Source organism: Coturnix japonica, chromosome 2, assembly GCF_001577835.2.
Source record: "Coturnix japonica isolate 7356 chromosome 2, Coturnix japonica 2.1, whole genome shotgun sequence".
In the NCBI taxonomy this organism is placed as follows: Eukaryota; Metazoa; Chordata; class Aves; order Galliformes; family Phasianidae; genus Coturnix; species Coturnix japonica.
Window position 1 is genome coordinate 65,865,966 of NC_029517.1, and position 17,685 is coordinate 65,883,650.

The following is a 17,685-nucleotide window of genomic DNA, read 5'->3' on the forward strand; positions in this document are numbered from 1 at the left end:
TCCAGCTGATGAAACAATGTGGTCTCACCATGTTGTATTTGCTGTTTTTCAGAGTGAAATGCTCTTATGCACTTGAAGAAAGTGGAAAATAAAAACGCACATGCTGTCTCTAAGACCAGAAAGCCTGAGCTATAAAAGACTCCGATCTGAATCCAATCTTTTATTGGCCCACAACTCATCACTGGTAATCAGAATAGCTTATGTCATCAACCTCTTTAATTAAAAAAATAAGATTAAAAGGCCAGCTTATCTTCCTGAGTTCTCATCCTGGGAAATCTAGGCAACCTTCAGAGCCCCCAGAGGATCTCCAAGGGCTCCTCCAGGGCTGCTGCAGATGAAGAACCTCTGTAGCTCGTTAGCCTACTGCATTGGGAGGAGTACCCTGCGGACAGCTCACAAAATGGATTTGTCCTCTGAAGTAGGCTTGCCCCTCCTATTGGCTTCAAGAAACAAGGAAAATCTACTTCTTTTTCCTCTGCTGAAGCGTGATGTGAATTTGCTACAGAAAGGTAGTCTGCACAGGGTCCTGCAGACAATAGAGCAGCCAGACTGAGCACTGCAAGTAATATCTACACCGTGACTCTTGGTCAAACCTTGGTGGGGGGAAATATTGCCTGACATCCCTGAAAAACTGAACTGTCTTCAGGTAATCCTCCTCACTGAGGGCCCATATAAACAACCCAGAAATGCTGGCTGCATGCATTCCCTCATCCTACAAAGACAGCTTTATTTTTCCTGTGGCAGTGAGGTGGGAGCACATTATTCCTCACCACAAGGCAGCATATCTCTGAGCTGACCACAGCACAGTGCAGGCCTGATAAGGGTGTCCCCTTGGCCCCACCAGCTGAACCACAGATCTGATTTCTTAGGGGACATGTGGAAGCACATTGTAGTTAGACCTCTCTGTGCCTACATCTCTCCCAGTCTTTGCCTGGCTTCAGCCAAGCATGACAGAGAGTTAGAATAAAAGTGCTCTTACAATCATTATGAAAATAATCAGACAGGAAGATCTAAGTTCTTAGCGGGTCAGGGGAGATGGGGAAAAGCTCATGAGATGTCTCTCAGACAGCAGAAGATCCATGCAGGAAGGAACCATTGGCTTCAGTATTCCTGGTGCCCATGGGACTATTTGTTTAATTGTGCTTCATATTCATAAACAATTCCTATGCTAAAGGCTAACACCAAGTGTTACGTTCAGTTTTGGGCTATAAGGAAGACACTGAGACACTAAAGCATGTCCAGCAAGGGGCAGTGAAGCTGATAACAGTGATAGGAATAGACGGAATGGCCTCAAGTTGCACCAGGGGAGATTCAGGCTGGATATTAGGAAAAATTTCTTTTCAGAAAGAGTAGTGAGACATTGGAACAGGCTGCCTAGGGAGGTGGTGAAGTCACTATCTCTAGGGGTGTTTAAGGAAAGGGTAGACGTGGCACTGAGGGACATGGTTAGTGGGCAGTATTGGTGGTAGGTGGATAGTTGGACTAAATGATCTTAGAGGTCTTTTCCAACCTTTATGATTCTACAATTCTATGATTCTACAGTAAGTGAGCATATCACAAAATCCTTAGACCCTTATAACCTATGGTCTTACAACCTTATAACCTAGAGTCCATTGTGCGTGCGGTACACCACTCCACAGGAACGAGAAACATAAGGAAAAAGACAGCAGAGTGTTCTTCCCCTCCTATGAGATTCTGGTGTCCCTTGTAGTTCTCCTGTTGTTCAAGAACCCAATGCTTGGAAGGATTTATCTGAGTAGGAGGAAGAAGCTGATACTGTTCTATATGAGAAGATTCCAAGGCAATCTGGGGATATCTTTACTCAAAGTACATAGTAAAATATGCATGGCCAGAACCAGATCTTTTATTTTTCACCCTACAGTAATTATGAGTTCTTTTTTAACAAAAGCTGGGAAAGAGGTAGAATTGTGTTCAGAACCTATTGTGGTATGGTTCTTGAAATATAAAATACAAGAAGCTCCAAGCTCTTCCCTGTTACACGCAGTTTCTTCCCACAGCTCCCCATCCACACACAAGCAGTCAGCCTCAGCCCTCTGGCAGTACCCACCCCATGTGCTCAGCAGAACGCTATGCGGGCCCTGGGGCACAGGGAGTCCCCTGGGGTAAGGTAATTTTTACCAGGAACTCTCAGCAAAAGCATTCAAATAGCACAAGCCTGCCCGGTGGAGCACTTCACTCCATGCCTGGAAGGCTCTTGGAAGACATGGTTAACTGGATGAGTGAGAGTTGCCTCATTCCTGATATGGGAAAGATTTGCTAATAAGTGGGAACCAATGCAAGGAATGCGGTGGCAGCAAGGAGATGTCTCTAGAGACGTGAGCATCTTTCAGGGGACCTTACTCTCATGTGCTGCAGTGCCTGGGCTGCCTGCCTGGGAGGTGCTTCTGTGGGTTTCTCACCCAATAAGTGGATTATTTTCCAGCAGGCAGCTGCTTCACAGAAATAGGTCAGTCTAGGGAACACACTTTGCTTTCCCCTATTTGACCTCAGAACCATTCAAGAGGAAAAGGGTCTGCTTGCAGGGTACTCATTCGGGGAACATTCATCTCCTGAGTGTGCCTGCTTCAGCCTTCTCCCTTTGCTCCTTCCCCATTGCTTATCAGAAGCCAGAACATGCCTTTAGTCTTGATTTCAAAATGGGGGTGCACACCAAATGGGGGGGGGGGGGGGCAACAGGGCAGCACCAGCAATGCAAATCCACAGCTCTTGAAAGCTACCCTCATTGTCAGGGGGGAAAATAACCTGTAGCACAGGCAAGAGTAACAGAACAAAGCACTGAAATAAAAGTAGGTAAGGTAGCTTTGCTATTAAGATTTCTCTGTCCCTCACACCCTTTCCATACTATTTTACCTCAGTGGATCATTTTGAAGCATAGAAAGCTTTTCAAGTGTTCATTATCGACTTTAGTTTTTCTCATTCCTCTATTTAACCTCTGCGTTGTGGTTAAAATCACTCAAAAATATGAAGATAAAGGCCTTTTCCTACTATATCTGATATGACTGGAGAAAGGCGTAGAGAAAGCTGTATGTGAAATGACTGAGAAATGAGGGTAATTTCCAAATCTTCTAGCATTTCTGCAAACGAACCCTGTTTGCACAGGTAGGCACCTCTGCAGTGAGGGGCTGATCCCCATCTGGTGCAAACTGACACAGCCCTGGAAGTTTTTAAGGAGCAAACACAGTTCTTCTGCCCCTCAGACCCTCACCCCACTAGAGCAGCACAGCAGATTTGGAGCCCTCATTTCCACGTTCCCAACACCACATGCTGTGGAGCCTGGGAGAGCTGCAGGTGCCTGACCCTGTAGCATAGAAATTCACCCCAAAAAGCCGGCTGCAAGTGGAGCCCAGCCCAGCTGCAGAGAGCCCCAGCTGAGGGAGGACATGCTGCCGCAGCCCCAGATCCACCCCCGAAAAAGCTGCTTCAGCACCGGATAGAAGTGGTGGAGGAATTAATTTGTTGCCATTTCCATGACATTCTGCTGTAGCCTTAAACACATTAATAACCGCTCATCCCCAAAACAGCTTTTTCCTCCCACATAAGGGGGAAAAATATCCATCTGAATTTTTTAGATTATGTGACAGGCTTGCAAACTGTTGTTAACTTTATCATTTGGGATATGGATTAGACTGCAGCACATTAATTTATCGGGAAATAAGAGCTGCCTGTTCATCTCCTCTCCGTTATGACATCTGCAGTGAACACGCGGTGGGGGCCAGACAGGCAGTGAGTAATAGACTGGAATATGAAGTTTGGTGGGGGGAAAATGGCAAGGTTTGCCATAGATATAATTGAACCCATTAAGCAAAAAATAAAAAAAGCAGTCAGTGGTCCTTCAGCAGATATTGTTCTTAATGAAATTGCAGATAATGAAACCTGCCAGTTAAAAGTGATACCAATTCACATCCATTATGGTCGGCACAGAAAAGACAAGGAACAGCTGATAGTGCAGTTGAAGGGTTTTGCTGGAGCTCTGCAGCTACCTCCTTCTTCTCGTCTCCTCTGGTTTCTGAGGGCTATGGCTGACAGGGCTGTGCTCTGTGCTAGAAATCTCCTGAGATGCCCCAGAGGGGCTGTGGAACAGACAGCACCTCATGGCCAGGCACTTGGGGCTGCAGAGCTTTGGTCTGTGGGCTTTCCTCCTGTTTCAGGGATCTGCCATGTGGACACAACAGTGGGAAGGGGGAAGAGCTGTGTATCAGAAATAGTGTAGTCAGCAGGACTAGGCGCTGTTGAGGCTGCACAAGTCTTGTGAGGGCTGACTTAGGGAACTGGGACTGTTTAGTCTGGGGAAGAGGAGGCTCAGGGGACACCTCTACAGCTCTCTGAAAGGAGGCTGTGGCAAGCTGGGGGTTGGCCTCTTCTCCCAGGTAACGGTGACAGGACAAGAGGGAATGGCCTCAAGGGATGTTCAGGTTGAATATTAGGGAAAATTTCTTCTCAGAAAGAGTGTTGAGGTATTTGAACAGGCTGTTCAGGGAAGGTGGTGGAGTCACTGTCCTTGGAGGTGCTCAAGAAACATGACACAGAGGGAACATGGTCAGTGGGCATGGTGGTGATGGGTGGATGGTTGGACTAGATGATCTTAGAGGTCTTTCCAACTTTACAGATTCCATGACTCTTCATATGAATTGAGAGAAATGACAACAGTGAAGCATTTGTGAACTTCAAGGCTGAGCTCGCCAAGTCACAACAACACAGTAGTGCTGCCACCTCACAGCAATTTACAAGCTCCCATTTTGACACTTGTTCAAATCAGCTACAGGGCACAGGGCCCTTTGAAGCTCTCACCCATACTTTCCAGCTCTCCAGCCTCCAAGCACACCATCCCAAATCCTTCGGGATTTCTCTCCTCAACGAGAAGGCATGGGGAAGTTCTGCACATGCTGCAAAAAAAAGCAGCTCCCAAACCTTTTTTCAAAGCAAACCCAGCTAACTCATGCTGAAGGTGTTCCCAGGCCCTTCTTAATTCATATTATGTGAACAATCCTACCAGCCACTTTTTTCCTTTTGTTCCTGTTAATTCACTGGGATGAGGGCATGTGCGTGCAAGGTAAAGATTTATGTCAGAAGCGTTCACACGGCTTCCTTGTCATCCCTTTGATTTCCCTCTTTTTATTTGTGGAAAATGTCCCTCGCAGAACAATACCATGTGGGAACAAAGGGATGTCGGTGCCGAATCAGGCCATTGTTCTGCCACGCTCCGCACCCGTCTCCATCAGCAGCCAAGCCCAGCTGCCGCAGAGGGAAGCGCACAAAACCCCATAATGAATTATTAGGGAATGATCTGCCCATAGGGGAAGGTATTTTCCTAATTTTTATCAGTGAGCTGCTTCCTAGTGCCATGGAGCATGAGAGTTTGTATCCCTTGTATTTTGTTAATCTAGTCTAATGTAGTTCTTGTTACCCATACAAATGCCTGGCCTGTTTTGAATCCTGCTAATCTCCTGGGCTCAGTGGTGCTTTATGGCAGTGAGTTCCCAGGGTTAATTAAGTGTTGTCTAAAAATATTTCCTTATCAGTTTCAAATCTTCCTTTGTTTTTCCCTTTGTGCTTCCTTATTGAGTAACTTGCTCATGAATTTGGAAAAGCAGTCAAATGAGGTCATCTTTCCTCATCTTTTTTGTATTTGTCATTGTCTTCCCAGTTTCCCTCTTTTCATTTATTTCATCCTGAAGTAGAAATAGTAGGTTTGTTTCAGCCTCTTCTCCTAAGGAACCCTTTCCTTTCCAGGTGTAGATCACATGCCTTTTTGATGTATAATGGCAATAAGCATCCATCCCATTTGTACAGCCTGACCCAGAGCACCTCAGAAGGCCCCAACCACCAGAACAGATAGATGAGACCATCTCCAAAAGCAAAGTTCCACAACACTCTGGACAGCATCTTCCAAGGACAGACCACTGTTCCCTTAGACATTCTGGGATCAACAAGTTTGCAGCAGGCTTGCAAACAATAACCAAATGAAATTCATCTATGGCTGTGGATGAATGGAACTGACCAGCCCAGCTTCCCCTTGGTTGTGCAGCCTCCCATAATTGCTGCCGTGCTACAGAGCCGCACGCCTGCCCGTCGAACAGATGCAAGTTTCCCGTGCTCCAGTTCAGCTGGGAGGCTGCTCAGCAGAGCAGAAATAAATCACAGGGAACTTGTTGTCACGCCGCTGCTTTCCCGCACACCCTTCGCTGCCGCCGCCTGGCTGACTGGCTGGAGCTGGCGTGGGTTGTGAATGAGATCTGGGAGACTGGCATTGGCAGGGCTGCCTTGCTTTGAGCTAATACCTCCGTGGGTTCTGTGCTCGCATCTGGCCGGTGCTACCATGCTGAGCTTGATGATGACGGGCTGCTGCTCCTTGTGCACGGGAGGCTGGGCCCAGCCGTGTTCCAAGCACAACAGCCAGCGAAGGGTCTGCGGCGTGGGACTTCTCCCAAGGCATAAAAAAAAAAAAGAGAGAGAGAGAGAGAAATGTGTTAACTGTGCTAACAGTGCCAAGTAATATGCTTCGTTAAAAATTTAATCACCTGCAAGTGCAAAACAAGTGCAAAGCAATCATGTTGTAATTAGCACAGCAATTAACACCTCCCTTTTCGATAGCACATGCATCCTAGGAAGTGCATGATTGCAAGTGTTTATGCTGCTGACAGACTAAGTTCCTATAGAGAAGAAAAAATTGCTTAAATAGATTTTTTTTTCCCCTTGTCTTTTTGGCATTCGGGCTGCTCTGTGTCCACAAAGCCCCAGCACCAGCTGCCGTGTTGGTCTTGTGTGCATGCTGCTCTGTTGCGTAGCACAACCAACAGCTAAAATAAACCTGGGTCTGTGGTACAGGTCTCTCCAATGTGTCCCACCATCCAACAGCCCCCTTTTCCCCAAGGGCTGTGCTGGAAGCAATGAGATTCAGTGTGTTAAATCAGACAACATGGACTGGAATGTGGAAAATGTCCTCACACCACGGCTGCTCCTTTCTCTGCCTCTTTGAGAATACCTGGGGTGCGACCATCCCGGCTCTGCTGCTGGCATTGTTGAGCACTGGAAAGCAAAAGACATCTTTGAAAACAGAGACCATGTGGCCAGTCCTGATGATCCTGCCTTCACTCACACTGTAAATGCTGGATGGTGTTTTCACCACAGGTTTCAGTACTAGCATCCCTACTTGCAATGTACTTTGCAGAGTCTAAAGCCACAGCAATGTTTTTATCAGGTCTGAACCAAAAGAGCAAAATAAGCCTGCAATAACTGCCACTCCTGCAGTTAATTCCTATGTAACTTTGCTGCTGATTCTCAGAAGTTCACATTTTCTGCACCATTAATTCCGTGAATGCAGATAAATCTGGAACACAAATTCAGCAGTAAGCACAGAGCCAAGTAGAAGGCAGGTAAAAAACGAGCTGAGAAAGAGCATTTGTACTCATGCAGTTGTCCCAGTATATTTTCTCATTTCCTGACCACTTCTAAGCTGGAGCAGAAGCCGCATCTGAAGTAATATCAGTTAGAGAATAATTTCAGTAGTTTCTGACAGCAGTGGGGCCCAGCATTCATTCCCATACCTCCAGCCAAGGGACTTGTGTTTAATTACAGACAGTTGGGCATCCCCATTGTATTTTAGGGGAGGTCTTCTTCCCGGCTCTCACTGGCACTATTTTCTTCCTCTAGTGAGCACAAAAGTGAAGCCAAAAATCTTTGAGGTGGTGTCACTCTGCTGTCTGGCAGGACATCAGCACACGCTCATGTTTCCTGGAATTGCCTCCTCATCACCTTCTTGTCATTCATGCTATATCTGAGCCACCCTGTCCTCAAAGCATCCACTGTTTGATACCATCAAACTGGCAGCAGCAGGCACTTACCTCTAGCCCTCAACATATTTTTTATTACTTTTGCAAGTCTCCAATATGATGCATGCTTTAGAGCACTGATATGCATCCGCTGGGGCTGTGCTACAGAGGGGCAAGAAGAGGCTCTTGTTGTCTGTATTAGAAAGTCCTCTGCTAGAGTTCACCTTCTCAAAGGCACACTGCTAAATCATCCCTGCCAGAGATGACTTACCCTCGAGGCTCATAAAAGTACTTCTGAAGAACAATCTTGTTTGTACTTGAAACACACTGAAATAAGTTGTGTGTGAGGGTTGGGGTGGTCCCAAGGAGAATACCCCTGAAATGCTGACCTGGATCCTCATCTTGGCTGATAGCAAGTTTCCACTGACTATAATACAACACTTTCCGGAGCTATACATGGCTTTTATTTTTTTTCTAATTATATTTTTTTTCATGAAGAATTTTTGCAACATCAAGCTAATAAAGCATGATTGGACTCCCGGTGCCAAGCCCTGCTCTGAACACTAACACTGTGTGCATCAAGTAAGGGAAAAACTTTGTGTGAGTTCCTTATTAAAATTTTTGCAGTACCACAGAAAGTTTAAATCACAGGAGCCCCTGTTCGCTTCCAACCTTGAAGAGCTGATAGCTATCACAAACACAAGGTCAGGAAAACCATTGTGGGTAATGGGAGCCTCGCATGCATGGAAAACCATGGCTTACCATACCAGTACAAAAGCTCATGGTTCAAAGTATATGCAAAATTCATCACAAACCTCTCATCCTGGGAAAAAGCAAAACATTTTGTGCCCATGGGAGGCAAGCACAAGGTGCAAGAACTTCTCGGGGTCAGGGACCACAGCAGAGAAAAATCTCAGAGGAAGGTTAGTTGATACTTGCTAGTAGCAGTCAGTAGGGACCCTTGTTACAGGGTCATATGGGAGCCACTTTTATGTGGCTCTGAAAGTGTGGTGGTGCACCTAGCAGCACAGATTAGGACCTGTGATCTGCTCAAGGACACAATCAGCAGGAGTTTGGTCCAGGAGTGGTTTCATGGAGCCATCACACAAGTCTCTCAGTGGTTTCAGCTGAGTCTAAAAACAAAAACCCAAAAGAGAAATGTAGTTTCATCATTGCGCAACACAACTTACAGTGTTGGACTAGCCTCCTATTACCCTCACAAGATGGGGTCTTTCTCAGACAACCTTGAGGAGTCCTTGAACAAATCCTCACAGACAGAACACCAGCACAACATAGCTTCAACAGCCAGGATTCCATGGCTTCCTATGCCCTTCTTCCCTAAACTGCCTGGTCAAGTCAAGAGCACCACTATGTCTCTTGAGAATTTTGGGTGTATTCAGCATTATAGATATTGAACTCTTGACATTCAAAAGGATAAAAGTGAGTGGTGAAAGATCATGGGGGGTTATATGGCTTTTTCAGTTAACAGGACATACATCTTAGAAGTGAGAGATGAGACTGGAAAGGAAGAGATGAAAGGAAACGGAAGACCCAAGAGTACCTGAACTATGGGTACACATGACTTGGGAGGTATTTAAGAAAGCTAATCTCACTCCAGTGACACATAGAGCAAACTTTACAGATTCTGTTAAATGCTAGGACAGTGAACAGATCTCAGCATCTGCAGCTTGGCTCCCTCTTAGTGGGAACCATAGAGTCTGGGATAGTGAGACCCCCACACCCTCACTAACAACTCACCTGAACTTGATAGGCACTGCTCTCCCACAGCTAGGGAAAATAACTCTTTTCAATGACATTTCTGAGGCTGGAAATAAATAAAATTTAAAAATAAAAAAAATAATAATTAAAAGAAAAAAGTTTAAAAAATTGAAAAACTCTGAATTCCCACTCATTTTGCATATCCAAGTTCCCAGGCACCCATCCCTTTTTATTCACGAAAGGGGGGGAAGAAATACATTTAATAAAGATCTGGCAGGAGTATGATGAAATAATGAGTAGGATGAGACCATGTTACATAAATTGGCAAGGCTCCAGCTTGTAAATGATTAAAACAAAAGAAAAAGGGAGTTTCCATGAAGACTAACGTAAAAAGCATTTTATAATCAAAAGGCCTGAAACTATGGGGGCTGATGGGAACGTCTAGCAAAACAAGCCTGTTCCGAAGGTTCCAGATGATACATGGAAACTTAATCAGCTCATCTCAGTCAACCTTATATCAAAGAAAAGACTGATTGGAGGTTCAAAGGGAAGAGTGGTTTTGTGGCTCAAGCACAAGAGCGGGATGCTTTCCCGATTCTGCCACAGATTTCCTTTGAGATCTTGGGCAAGTCACTTGTGCGATATTAATTTCACAGCTATTGAGCATGATACCTTGTCTTATACGCATATTACAAATGGTCCCTGGAAGTGGACTGTTACATTTATGCCTGGCTCTTTACACCCACACATACCATTCATATAGCACAGTTGCTAGCAAGCGGGCCTTCAAATTTCCTTCTATAGAAATTTTCCTTCCTAAAATGCAGAGAAGTCCCGTATACTTTTATAGCAGTTCTATCTTAGTGAATTAGTGCATAATATTCCTAAAGATCTTTGAGCAGATAACATTACAGGAGTGTGAGAAATCTCTGTAATTTACTGCTATGAGATTAAAAGAGAATGCTTTCCTCTCAGGTAGACACCAAAAAAGAAAACAACTTAAAAGGTTACGGTCTCTTTGCTGTTAGGAAAAACATCTCTTAGGAGTTCACCAGCAGCTTTTGCTGCTTCTTTACTCAAAGCCAAACTCCTGCGACATTAAAACTAAGAACTGCAACATCAAGAAAGACACAGATCCAATTTCAGTTGCAACAGAAAATTTGTTACTCAAAATCAAATGCTAATTGGCCCCGGCCTTTTCAACTGAGCAAGCTGAGAGGCCATGGAGAACGTACAGATCTTCAAGGGAAGTTTGCTAAACATGCGTACTTAGAGCCCAACCTTGATGTCTTTTTATCTTCCAGGTTTATAAATGTATGTGTGTGTGTGCACATTTCTGAAAGTCTATTCCACTGTACACTGGAAATTCAGATGAAAGTCGAGAAGAGGAAGGTTAGATCAGGGAATCAGGACTCCTTTATACTGCTTCCAAGCTCTGCCCTGATGCATTGTGTAACCTTGGGCAAGTCATTTAACTTGTCTTGCTCATCCATCAGATAGAAAGATGATGCTTATCTATTGCATGAAAATGAGTTAATTGCTGTTTGCCAACTGCTTTCATCTCTTTGGATGAATCAGATTGACTCCATATATGTGAGTGTATATAATTTTGCATGTATATTTTTATTTGGAGCCTGCTTATGTCTTGGAGCATAGATTCTTCAGGTCAACGCTGGTTATCTACTTGGCAGAGAGCCCCTATTGTACATTTCTGATGTAATGCAAATCAGAGCAATGAGAAACACATAAGTGAAAGGTATTGCTCTTATCACCTTCATTAGTCGTTGTTGTTGTTGTTATTATTATTATTATTATTAAAGTTTCATACTTGAATGCTGAGATAGGACCACTTTAAAAAAACATGGCCCCAAGAAAGAAGTCTGCTGTTCTTGGGTATAAATCTCTAAAAATAAAAGGAATGGGATAGGCATAGGCCTGGAAATATCGCTACACAGATGTGTTAATTTAAAGCTTCCCAGAGGCATCACCAGTTCTCTAAACAAATTTATTTATAGGCTTTACCACTCACTAACTGACCTATGCAAGTACTTGGCCAGTGGGTGGTTCTCACCAAAACAATAAATCTCCTCCCTCAGGGAGGAGTCACTGCATTCAGGACTTGTTTGAGACAGACAGATATTGGAATGAGAGACTCAGAGAGAAATATTAAGGAGAAAGTCTCTAAACCATGCACTGGTCTGGAAAAGATATATTGGGTCTGTAAAGCCCTTCAGTGCAAACCCTTTTCTCAACCATCAGTGGATGCAACACGGACAGTGCCTCATATATGTGCATGAAGCTGTTGAAGGATGTGGAGATGCCTGCAGAGGCCAAAGGGGTCACCACCACTTTGGGAAGCGGGAACATAGAGAGCAGCAGAAAACAGCAGTCTGGTGCATTGGAGAGGTATGATCTAATGATATATAAACATACATTCACGTTAACTATGAGCTCTCATTATTCTTTCATGCAAAATGTTCCACCATCTGTGAGCTTCTACAAAGAAGGCCTAGGTCTCCAATCCTATAGGACTTGTGTTCTTATTATAGATACTGCCAACAAACCAAGAGAGCCAATACCAACTCCTGGCTCTGCTTGCCTTTGCAGAGCAGCAAAACCACCACAAGCACTAGCTCTGCAGCTACATTTAAGCTCTAGAAGCAGCAGCATCCTAGCAATATCTCTCACTAAGAAGAGAGTTTTGTGTAAAAGAAGCAAAACTCCTATTTGCAGATGTCTCACTGTGTGTCCAAAGCAACAGGTTATCCTTTCACTTGGGTGAAATCTCCCAGTTTGTTTCTTGTGTTTGAAAACTCTTCAGAGATGTTTCCACACATAGGCAGATTGCAAAGCTTTGGAACAGCTGCTCTTCCAGTCTTGTGGACCACAAAAGAAACTCAGCACCCTCCATATCAAGGCGTTGACACACTGGGTCTGGACTCATTCCCAGGCCTCATGGCTCTGCCATCACCTTTTGCCTTGGAGAAACACACATTTTCTACCCAGTGGCTCTTCTCGTTTCACCTTCCATAGGACTGAAAGAATAGGGAAGATTTTATCCAGTCTTTCCATGAGTGGTTGAATCCTGCCCGTAAGGACTTGTTTTTACTCTTCCCACACTTTCGTCACACCAAGTATGAGGAACTTAATAGACCAGTGTGCGTTGCATATTTATTGGATGAAAAGGCAAGCACTGTGTGTTAACTTGTGATTTTTCATTATAGATTGCAATGCTTGTCGTTGTTTAAGTTAGATAAGTTAGTTCATTTTGTTTCACCCTACTTGCTCTACTTGCTATTTATTGGTTGACTTACATAATGAGTATGACTAAATTAATAGATTTTAGAAAGTAAATTAGTTTCTACTAGTGTTTATTAGATACATCTACAGATAGGGTTTAAATGAAAACAGAGCCAGAAATCAGAATTACAATGCATTCTAACCTTAATGAATGACAGACCCAACTTGCTCTTTGCAACAGTTGAATACCTGAACAACTCTCTTTATTCCACCTTGACTTCAAACCTCTAAAGGGCAGACATTGGCACTGAGTAATTATTTTTTTCTTTTTGTTGCAGGTAGCTGACTCTGCTCAGACAGACACACAGATCTCTGTGAAGCAATCATCTTTTGTGGGCTGATTAGGACTTACCCACTGATGTAAGGGCTCCACAGAAACCAGCTTCCAACAGGGGTAATAAAGCCCAAAGGACAGCAGCAGTAGAAGGTACTGGTTACAAAAACACAAATAATTGAAAAGGTGTCCTTTCCCACACATCCTATGCTTTCCAGTGCCTTTTATGCATCATGTACATTTTGCTCCTGCTCCTTTTTTAATTTTTTTTTAAAGAGATCACTATTAATTGATCCTTCCACACACCTAAATTTTACAAAAATTCAGCAATATTGGAAGGTGTGGCTGACACAGACAAAGGGCACCTGAACATGTCCATCTTGTTTATGTGCCTCCACATATGATAGGAAGCAGCAAGGTCTTCAACTCCACAAAGCTCTAGAGAGCCACCTGGCCTTTCACACTAGATACCATTGGTGCATCTTTGCAGCTACTCTCAATTACCTGCTTGATAATGGGTCTGTTGGGATGCCCAAGAGAGTCGCCCTGGCTTTCAAACCCTCTCGATCCCACCCTTCTGAGAATTATCTCCATGTTCGTTGTGTAACCACCAGCATAATACCTCAAGCCATGAAGTCTCCCTGTAGAGGTGACCATGCTTCTGGCTTCCCCTGCCCCTTTCCCTTGTTTTCCCCCCACAGCAGAAAACTCACTCCTTGAAAAATAATTACACAGGGAATGTTAGGGATGTAAACTTGTTTAAACCTGAGCACACAGTTAAGTCAACTTTATAATTAATTGCCTCATCATTTCAGTCATCCTTCAGGAATGCTGCACTGCTTGTTTGTCATAAAGTGAAAAAGGGCCAGATCCCCAGCAAAGATCCCCCAAAGCAGATGAAGACACACAGATCTGTAGCAAATCCAGTTCCAACCCTGAGTGAATACAAAGGAGGAAAAATATCATCAGACCCTGTTCCAGTCCCACCATATTCCACTGGCTGCATTCCAGGTAAAAGGACCCACATCCCCAAGGCATGGCCACGGCAAACAAAACCAGGGTGCTGCATTGTGGTGTGACCACTCTTCACCAGTGATGCAGAGCCCCCAAGGGCTCCCACTCCTCGCTGCCACAGGAAGGACACAGTAATAACAAACCCACTAGCAGTGCATGGGAGCTACTGGGAAGAGCGTGGGACTGAAAAACATGTTACAAGTGGCTTGTCTGGAGACAAGGAAGAAGAACAGGGAGGGACAATAGCAGTACCCAACAACACCTCTGCCTCACCTACCTGTGGTGAGAACTGATGAGGGTGAAGCCAGCTGAAGCTATAAAACTCCAATTATCATTATCTTCCTTCCACTCACATCTAAATGTACCACAGGTGTGTGTGTGCATTCAGAAGGTGGTTTTGCCCACATACTCTCTTATTGAAGCTAGTCTCACCTACACAGAAAAGGAGGAACCAGATGTTCTAAGAATTACAAAAAAAGCAAAGGGAGAAGAAGAAAAACAGTAAAGTAAGGGAGAAGAAGAAAAACAGTAAAGTGAAGTGAGAAAACTAAGAAGAGAGCAAGCTAAGCCTACAAGAAGGAGTGCAGACTGTGGTGAGAAGAGTACCAAAGCAAGAAGCACTTAGTGTCTGGATCTGTTCATGATCAGTTTGTCCTTTTTACCTCTTAGAAGACTGATAGCCATTATGAAAAAATGGGCTGAATGGGAGATGGTTATTTCAAAGAAGAGCTGCTGTTAATATTTATAGTTACTTTATAATTGCTATTTAGACCCCAATTAAATAACTAAGTAGAAGAAAACACCAGACTCTCAATGAAATATGATCTGAGCGATGTGGCCAGCGCAAACCTCAGCATACCTCCTAAAACAGCCTTCATCCCTATGTCTGTCAGTGACCAGTGTGGCCTCCAGGTTACAGGTCTGTGGCAAAGAGAAGATGCCTCTGGATGGGTTTTTGAATAAAATTTCCATCACTGGGGGAAACAAGTGTGTTCTGACCACCTCTCTTGCATAGCTTCTGGCCCATGAAGAGACATGTCCTTCCCAGTCCTGCTTCCATAGCAGCACAAAGCATTTCTGTGAGGATCTGGGGGAATTCTAGCACAAGGAGACAGGAAGGGCAATCAATGCTTATGATAAGATACACTCCAGCTAACTGCTGTAATTTTTCTCACTGGGTTGCAGATGACCTAATAGGCTCTTTTCCCATCTCTAATTTCTATGAATCTGCAATCCTATTATTTATATTATATCTTGAGGGTTTCTTCAAGAGTAAATGATGTAATTATACCCTGCACCATAGCACTTCAGGATTTAGTGTAATAGAACTAAATATGCAATTATGTGGTTAGTAAATGTAACAGTACAAAACTCAAAATCTATATCCACATACTGTAGCTTCATAAGAAGAATTAGTTTCCTGTTATGTACACAGCAGATGTAATGTAATTATTGCTAACTGCAAAGTATCACCAGACATTCATATGATACCAATGAAAAATGCCACTCTAGCCAATTCTTCAGTCAAACATATGAAAATGAGAGGATTCCCGCAATTCTATCTTATCAGTGAAGTGTAGGCACATACATTTGATCCTCTACGTATCAAATCAATCCTTCCCAGGCTTACATACACACAGAACTCACAAATAATATACACGCAAGCACAAAGCGATGGATTGGATTCACCTCTGGTGTTATTCCAGTGACTTCAGCTGAATTGCAGGATGGTGGAAGATAATCCGTTGTGCAACCTGTGCTGATTACAGCTGAGAGAAATAAAACCAGGCCCTGACATTTATAAAACACTATGAGACTAAAGGAAAACAACATGAAAGGAGCCACAACCCTGTGGTTAAGAAGCTGATCTTGGACTTGGGAAATACAGTTTCTACTCAGAGGTTCGCCACTAGTTTCACATATGAGAAAAAGAAGAAGAAAAAGGAAAGAACAAAGAGAGAAGAGGAGTAGACCTTAATCCTAGGCCTTGTTTGCAAGAGAACACTGAAAAGTATCAATTTGCACTGTTTGCATGCAACTAGTACAAATGCCTCTTAATTTCCACTTAAACCCCAACACAAAAGGGCCAAACTGTATCAGAGGAAAGTATGCTCACTAAATGGTTAATTATTCTAATAAAAAAAAAAGAGAGAGAGAGAGAGAGAGAGAGATTTAAAGGCCTGTGACAGCTCCAGCTTCAGAAATCACACCTGGCTTGGGATTCCCCTTCCCTTAAGGAAGACAGCTGCTGGTTGAGTGGGTACAGTGGGAGCCGCCTGTCTCAGGGCTTAGCTGCACAACTAGGCAGTGAGAAAGGGGGACACGTCCCCTTGTGCCAGCTTCACTGCTCTGCGGTGGAGGTGAGACTATCCACACCCCTGGAACAAGGTTTGTCAGGACCAATACACCAGAAACTAAAGAAATGTGAGTGTTGTTTCCATATAGAAACTGCACTTCAATTATCCATGTGTAAAAACAGAGACAGTGCTTCAAAGGAGTGTTTTATTGCTAAGCAAACACTAGTCAGGTTTTCAGCTGCTACTGACACCAGGCCAAACACATCCCTCAGCAAATATATGCTTACATCCCCACGTGTATGTTAGACCTATACTTAACAGGGAGGAAAAGCCTGATAGCCGTTCCCTGCAACACACTGCACACTGTCATGGCAGTCCACATTTAAAGAAACGTGATAACATTTAACCATAAGTGTGTGGGAAGACAGTCACAGCAGAAGCATCAGTCACACTGGATGCACCAGAGGACATACTGCCACGGACCCACAGTTCAGTGCCTGGATGCTTTAATGCAATGTAATGTTCCTTCTTGTCTTCCCTTCAGTCCTCCCTGGCTTCTACTTTGTATAGCTGGTCCACTAAGATAAAAGCTAACACACTGAGCTGTAACAATGTGTAGGTGCTCCTCTTTGAGCTGAAATAGTCATATTTCCCCCCAGCTCCGTATTGCTGTCATGTCATTGGCACTGGAAGCATTAGCTTTGTAGTCACAATTACATGAGAACTAAGTAAACTGCAGAAATTTGTAAACTGTTGCATTGCTAAATTAAATGCTGTTTTAACTAACAGTTAATAGTGTTTACTGCTGTGTAATAGTAATTTTCATTTTTTACTGTATCTAATGACTTTCTGATGATTCAAATTCTCTGTAGGGATACCAAATCATTACATTAAGGATGAGTGATTTTAGTACGCAATGACTGATCAGTACAATAATATGTAGACTCATGCTTCAGCTAGTAAATTAAATCATTTACACCAGAGCGTTTGTCAACAAGAAGAGTTCTATTACACTGCTGAATTATAATGTAGAGTCTGCTCAAAATAAAGCACATGCTGTATTAAATCTGTGCTACACTGCATGCAAAATCCTTAAGGAGCAAGGGTTTGTCATGTAGTAAGGCCACAGAGAAAGACTGTTCTTAATGAAGAGTGGATAAATCTAGATTTTTTTTTTATTATTAATTTGGAAAAGCATAATGGGCAATACACAGGCCCATGGGCCCACTAAATTATGCTAGGCATCCGGATGTCACTTGAACACTTCACCTGGTACTTAGACCTGTGTGAG